At 47.7% G+C, this 7,181-nt stretch overlaps 1 non-coding gene across 1 annotated transcript; it reads right to left on the bottom strand.

Annotated features, from left to right (window-relative positions):
• Nucleotides 1–3,744: 3,744 nt before the first annotated feature.
• On the bottom strand, nt 3,745–3,816 carry TRNAA-UGC. The gene has a single exon. It is a non-coding gene; the product is annotated as a tRNA-Ala (tRNA).
• Nucleotides 3,817–7,181: the final 3,365 nt, after the last annotated feature.

The raw sequence follows: 7,181 nt of genomic DNA on the forward strand, positions 1-7,181 counted from the left end.
TTTCGAGCAACTGCAGTTATTCGGGAGAGTACAGACAGGCAGAGTTTCCCCTCCCGAGGTAGGTCTCAGTTAGATAAACAATTAAGGCAAGCATTTATACCTTTTGTGACATACAGTAAGGAGCAACAACTGCATTTTGTTTGTACATATTCCTTTCTGATAGCTTACTTCTCTCAGCAATTTCTGCTACAATCTGCATTCTATTCTTATCTAACACAAGGTCGAAAACCAGCGTCTCTTACAGTTCTTTTCCGCTCGCCCACGCCCTGCTTGGAAGTCTCCCGTTATTAGCTGTTAGTTAGCCTGGTAAATATCAAGTCCCTGAGAAAACACAGTTATACGAAGCAAAACAAAATCACAAATAGAAATGTCATTGGAAATTCAAAAATTAAAAAGGAAAATGCAATTCCCATCACTTCATTTTATCTGGGCCATTCCTGTATCGAGAGTACCCGCTAAGGGCCCTGTGTGCTTATGGGAAACCTGGAGGAACTCATAGCAGAGCCTGAACATGAAACTCAACTGCTCCCAGGTGCCGCAGTAAAACCCTTTCCCTGCTGTGATGTTGATGATTTTATGAAAATATGCTAATGAGTGTGAATATAATGTAACTGGAACATGCTTCATGCAAAAGGTCTCTTGTGCAGTATCATTACAAAGCTTATTATCTACTGTGTGTGTTCAGCCTATTTGTATGAACCGATCTTTCCTGTATCTGAAGCTAGAAATATGAACTATAACTCTGAGGTCCTGTTGTAATGATGCAAAGTGTGGGCCATTAATAGTGGTTTGGACTCTTGATGGCTCCCATTAACCAGGACAGTTGACTGGAGATGGCTCTGTCCTGCACCATCTGTGAGTCAGGCCAGGAACAATGAAGGCTTGGGGTCTCACAGGGCATGTGACCATGTCACCTGGTACAGGAATCCATCTTAAACCTGGGGCTTTTCCCCAGGAGAGAGACAAAAGATTCCTGCCTTGTACCAAAGCTGTATAAGGGGGTGGAACAGAAGAAAGGTGGCTGCAGTCATGAGAAATCCCCTAGCTACCACCTGAGCTGGAACAAGGACTATACCAGGTGAAAAGATTGGGCCCAGACAAGAAATAAGTCTAGTCTGCAAAAGAAGCTTGTTGGAAGGTCTCTGAGGGTGAGATTTTATCTGTATTGAGTTTCATACTGTATTAGTCTTAGACTTGCATGTTTTTGTTTTATTTTGCTCTATGGAGAATACAAACTCCACAGAGAAGGAAAAGTTAATGCCTTAGAAAAATCTGTGTGTGTTAGAGTGTCTAGGAACCACTCTCCTATAGCTTCTTTTCTCTGATTTCCTTTAGAAAATCTGAAGCAGGGAGCAGAAAACCATTGTCTTTTCTGAGGTGTGAGCTCAGGACCTACTGAGTACGAGACTGACATGCTGCCAACTATGCTAAGAAGGCCCAGGAAAATGTTTAGGCTCAGTGCATATAGGATCCTCCTACAGCAGTGACTGGAGCAGGGAAGGAGCTGGAAGAAGCAGAGAGCTCTGGTGCCCACAGACCTGTCCTGGCATCTTTCTCAGTAGCAAGGAAATCAATTTGCCCTTCCAGTGAACAATCTGCTGGAACTAATGGCAGCACAGGGGGGATGTTTCTAAAGTATGCACCCACCTCTACATTTTAGAACTTTCCTTTTTCTAGTGTAGCACTTTCTATATGAACTGGCAAAACAAACTACACAGGTAAGAGAAACAAGGGCTTGAGAGAAAGCTTGAACTCATAACCCCAACAGGTGGCCCCTCTGCACTAACCAGTTGCACCCCTAAAGATGTTTTTTAAACACATTTGGGAAGCAGGCAGTTATCAGTCTCTGTGGTTCACACCTTTGCCTGGTAATTGAAAGGCTACTGGTTCAAACTTAACTCAAGATGCGGCTTTTCAGTGATGAGACTCCAGTACATTTTAACAGGAAGAAAATCTCTATTCTGGCTTTGCCCCTTTTGACTCCTTCTGCCCATCTTCTCCCCCTCCCCCAGTCTCTTTCCTTCCCCACTGGGGCCATGCAGAGAGGAGCCCCAGTCATTCTCTGTCACAGAGAGTCTGTATCCCATAAAGGGAGGGAGGGTTTACTTTAAATGGGGAGGGGAGTGGTGTGCGTGGTTAGGGGGAGAAAGGATGGAGAACTAACAGTGGGGCACAGAGAGATTCCCCCAGATTGGGGAGATCCCCTGCTGCCCCCCATCAGCCAGCTGTGAGAAGAACAACTGTGGTGGTGGGAGGGTCTCCACATGCTGCCCCCACCCCAACTGCCAACTATGGCAATGGGAGCTGCAGGGGTGGAGTCTGCGGGCAGCAGTGTGCAGAGACGCCCCTGGCCCTCCAGCTTAGGAGCTGTGGGTTGCTTTCGGGAGATGCCTGAGGTAAATGCTGCACCCCTCACCCTCTCCTGCAACCCCTGCCCCAGCCCAGACCCCACACCTGCACCCAACCTCCCTCCAAGAGCCTGCCCCCCACACTGCCTCCTTCACCACAACCCCCTGACTGAGCCCAGACCCTGCACCCAAACTCTCCCAGAGCCCAACCCCTCTCTCTCCCACACCCAAACTCCTTCCCAGAGCCTTACACAGGTGTGTGTGGCAGGTGGGGCAGGACTTGGTCCCATTCTGGGCACCACCAAAAATTATACAAACCTGCCACCCCTGTCCAGCCCAACCTTCTGCTGATGCACCTCAGTCCACACCCGTGCAGGGTTTGAAGCTTTCCAGGACACAGAGGGATTTCAGTTCCCCTTTGCCCAGAGGGAACCTTCACCCCACTCCCAGCCAGGTTCTTGTCTATGGGATCACTGTAGGGGGGCTGGATCCTTCTGTGTCTTTTCTCGCTCTAGGACAGGCCAGGGTGCAATAACTGGGGGCATCCGAGCACCCAGGACCTTCTGTGGGGCTGCCATTCCCCTTCCCCTTCTGTGGTCCCATCTGTCATTGACTCCAGCCTTTTTTCTATCCATCGTCAGCACCATCCCAAGCCAGCAGCACTCGCCTCAAAAAGACAAAGAGTCCCGTGGCACCTTACAGACTAACAGACGTATTGGAGCATAAGCTTCCGTGGGTGAATCCCCACTTCGTCAGATGAATGTAGTGGAAATTTGCAGGGGCAGGTATAAGTATGCAGGCAAGAACGAGTCTAGAGATAACGAGGTTAGTTCAATCAGGGAGGATGAGACCCTCTTCTAGCAGTTGAGGTGTGATCACCAAGGGAGGAGAAACTGCTTTTGTAGTTGGCTAGCCAGGCACAGAATTCCCACTCCATCTGACGAAGTGGGGATTCACCCACGAAAGCTCATGCGCCAGTACGTCTGTTAGTCTAGAAGGTGCCACGGGACTCTGTCGCCTTTTACAGATCCAGACTAACACGGCCACCCCTCTCATACTCAAAAAGACAGTGTCCCCTGCTGGGAGTAAATCACTGACCCCTCTCCTCCCTGAGCACTGACTGCCCTCTGTTTCCTTGCCTCTCAGTCTGTGCAGATGGGACCTTTCCCTCCAGTGCTGGAGGATTCACCCTTCTCATCTACCATTGTCGCAAGCAGCACAGCGGGTGGGAATCTTAAATGTACCGAGGTGACTTAGGAGCAGAACCCCCCCCCCCCAGACCTTCCATGCAGTTGTCACTTGCCCCTCACTGAGCAGGACTGAAACTGATGCAGGGAGACTGGTGGGCCATATCCCCTCTGGGCATGAGCAAAGCAGCAGGGTGAAAAAATGATCATGGAGATGCTGGGGATTGAACCCAAGGCCTCATATATGCAAAGCATGTGCTCAACCACTGAGCTACATCCCCTAGCAGGTTGTGTTTGCTATGGGTTACACTCAGAGCCCTCCTGTTTCCAGAGCATCCAGTGACCTATAAGCTTCACGAGAAGCCCGTTCCCCTCTCTGAGGACCAATACTGCTCTCCTGGAGGTGACTTGTTCATAGGGGTCACTTTTCAGCAGGGCCAGATTCTATGTGTGGGGCAGAGAGAGTGGGTGCCCTGGTCTCAGGGTGCAGAGATACACTCAGCCATCTCACCTGCATTGGGTTGGGGGTGCGGCAATCCCCTGCTGCAAGGTCAGGGTGGGGGATGCTGTGAGCAGCTCAACACCTCACCCTGGTGGCAGAAGTGGTGTGGGGAGCTCCAGGTGTTTCTAGGATCTGCTAGGCATTTCCACCTGCCTGTAAACTCCAGCTTTCCCCAGCACATTCACTGCGGTGCAATTGGGTCACTGCTTCCATGGCTGAACAGCAAAGAATGGCTCCCAGTTTCCCTTCTATCGGCAGCAGGATTAGCCTGTGTCGGTGGTTAATGAGGTGGATCTAGTTGTAGATTGTTATTCGTTCCCCACCTTGACAATTCACACCGTCCCTTTCCCAGGCAGATTCCCAGCACCTCAGTGATCCTGGTAGCAGGGGTTGGGTCCTGAGATTTTCAGGGTTCTTTTCCCCTCCACCTGCAGTGAACCAGCTTTTTCCCCATCCCAGACAATCCATGAAATAACAACAGCAGCATAAAGAAAGAGGGGAGGGAACATCTCACGGCCAGGGCTGGATGTGCCCAGAGCCCCCTGCTTGTCCATTGTTTCCATGGAATTTGGCCCCCTGCTTTGCACAAGGGACAGAGAAAGATCTTGCTGTTCCTGTGTCTGTGCAAAGAAAATTGTGCTTCTGTATGAAAGAGAGGTGGGAAATGGCCCCATGATGGGACAATATCCTCAGGGTTAAGAGCAAAGGACAATGATGGGAAGGTTCACAATTGACTCAGCAGTTGCATACAAAGGTGCACGTTTGGCAGTTACATTGGGAAATTGCATCTGAAGAAGTGAGTATTCACCCACGAAAGCTCATGCTGCAAAACGTCTGTTAGTCTATAAGGTGCCACAGGATTCTTTGCTGCTTCTACAGAACCAGACTAACACGGCTACCCCTCTGATATTGGGAAATTCTGGCTCCTTCTCAGGCTCAAGGTGGCCACTCCGGTCTAGGTGTAGAAGTGACAACATTTAAACTTGAAAGAGGGGCCAATTTCCCCATCATTTCACACCTTTACACCCAAACACGATGACTTTCTGAATGAAACCTCCTCGTTCGGCCAGAAGATCTTGGGGTGGATGTAAGATGTAGGATGGATCCACCCTGTCGAAGAAAACTCAGTTCTCGCTTATGTTTAGGTGCAGCAAAAACAAATACTTTATTATAATACTCTAGTGAACACAAGAGGGAGAGAGTGTCAGGAACTGGGTTGCCCCTTGTCCTGAACAGATCTCTCTCAATTAGTAAAACAATCATAACAATCTTTATACCTTCTTAACAGACAGTGGCTAGCAAACTTGCAGACAGTAAAAGTAAACATTTGCATTTGTTTATACATAAGCCTATTCATTATCTTATTTGTCTGCAATACCAGAACAGAAAACAAGACTGCAATTCACAAGGTCGTAACGACTTTTCACACAATTCACTCTGCACCAGATACAGGGTAACAGCTTAACCTCTGCTAATTAGCTAACATACATTAAGATCCCTTCAAACCTTTATTAATTAATTCTTGGCCTCCACATTCCCCCTTTTGTACTTCTAGTACAACAAATACCTCAAATCTCAATTTGCATTAAACCATGGATTTCAGAGTCCACAGGAGACATCCCAACCTTAGGGGTTTTCATGGGATGTAAGGACAATGCATGATTAGCATGAACATGAAAAGTAGTATTACTATCATTACGTCCTTTACAACAACAACAACAATAACATAATCCCACACCAACCAACAACACTACAAACAATAACATCCCCATAGGAATAAAATAATGGGGTTGTCGTACAGTTTTGGTAACAAAGCACAATACATCAAACTTAGTACATAAAGTAGAAACTCTATAAGCTGTATGAAAGGCATTCTGCTCAGCATGATATATATTCTGAAGCATGTGAATTTGCCCCTGCAACTCAGAGATTCTGCGAACCTCTGGCAACAATGAAAGCAAATTCTGAAACCGATCAGGTACTATCCTAGTCCAATTAAAATATACCTGAAATCTAAGAGCTACATGTAACATTCTATCTGCAGGCCAGTAAATAATATGATTGCCTGCAGCAGTGGTAAGAGTAATATGTATATCTTGTAACGTGGTGGCATTAACGTACACACAGCTATCATTAGCCTGAAAAAGTGGGTGTCCTGTAAGGGTAGTCCCTCGACCTTTACCCTCCCAGCAAATATTGTCACAAACAGTGACAACTTCCCCTGGCTTCAGTTTCCGTATACACTGAAGCTGTGGTGGTTCTAACGGCCAAAATGTCCATAAATTCCCTAACCCCATCCAAATATCAGCTGTAATCCCAGGAGCACTAACTAAAAATCGATTAGGAGAATCAGGTGGCCTGACTTCCCAGATATCTCGGTGAATCACCCAATCCCACATGCATCCTCCCCATGGACCCGGCAGGATTCGGTATGTGGGAGCCCACACCCCTTAACCGGTCCATATGCTTGGAAGGAGCACTGTGAACGTCCACATTTCCATCCAGAAAGTCTCCAAGTATGTCTCCATGGCCACAGATCAGATGGTACTCCTGACGTGTCTGTAAGGGCAGTGGGCCAAGCTTGGTGCACTAGATCATTCCGAATGGCCATCAGCTGGTCATTCAGGAAATCCTGAATTTCCGAACATGCTAGATCCCACTGCAATGCCTTCCCAGCTTCAGTTATATTCAGTACCATCTCTCTCAATAAATTCTGGGTCAGAGAACTAAGGGCGGAAATGACATGTAACTCACCCACTCCGGTTCGCACTTGTGTCAGCTGTGCCCCAGAAATCAGGCCAGTGGCCTTCTCTAATTGGCCCAATTTCTCATCATGCTCCTGGGTCTTAAAAATATTCCAAACAGCAGCTGCAGAATTGGCCCCATCCCACAAGGATCCGGCTAGATCCCTCTTCTTTCTAGAGGAAATAACCCAGGCCCTCAGTTGTGCTAATCTAATGGCAGCCCCTTGGGAACAATTTGGATATGTAGAGGTGATCTGAAAACTAGATAAAGGCAATGTAAACTTCACAGTCCCTAGTGTAGTGTTTAGTACAGTCCACCGATATTCTGGCACATTTCCCCTCAGCGTAGGTCTATACCACATCTGTTGGTTGTAGACCTGCATATATTTCTGAGAGGCAT

This window comes from Mauremys mutica, chromosome 21 (genome assembly GCF_020497125.1).
Source record: "Mauremys mutica isolate MM-2020 ecotype Southern chromosome 21, ASM2049712v1, whole genome shotgun sequence".
NCBI lineage: Eukaryota > Metazoa > Chordata > Testudines > Geoemydidae > Mauremys > Mauremys mutica.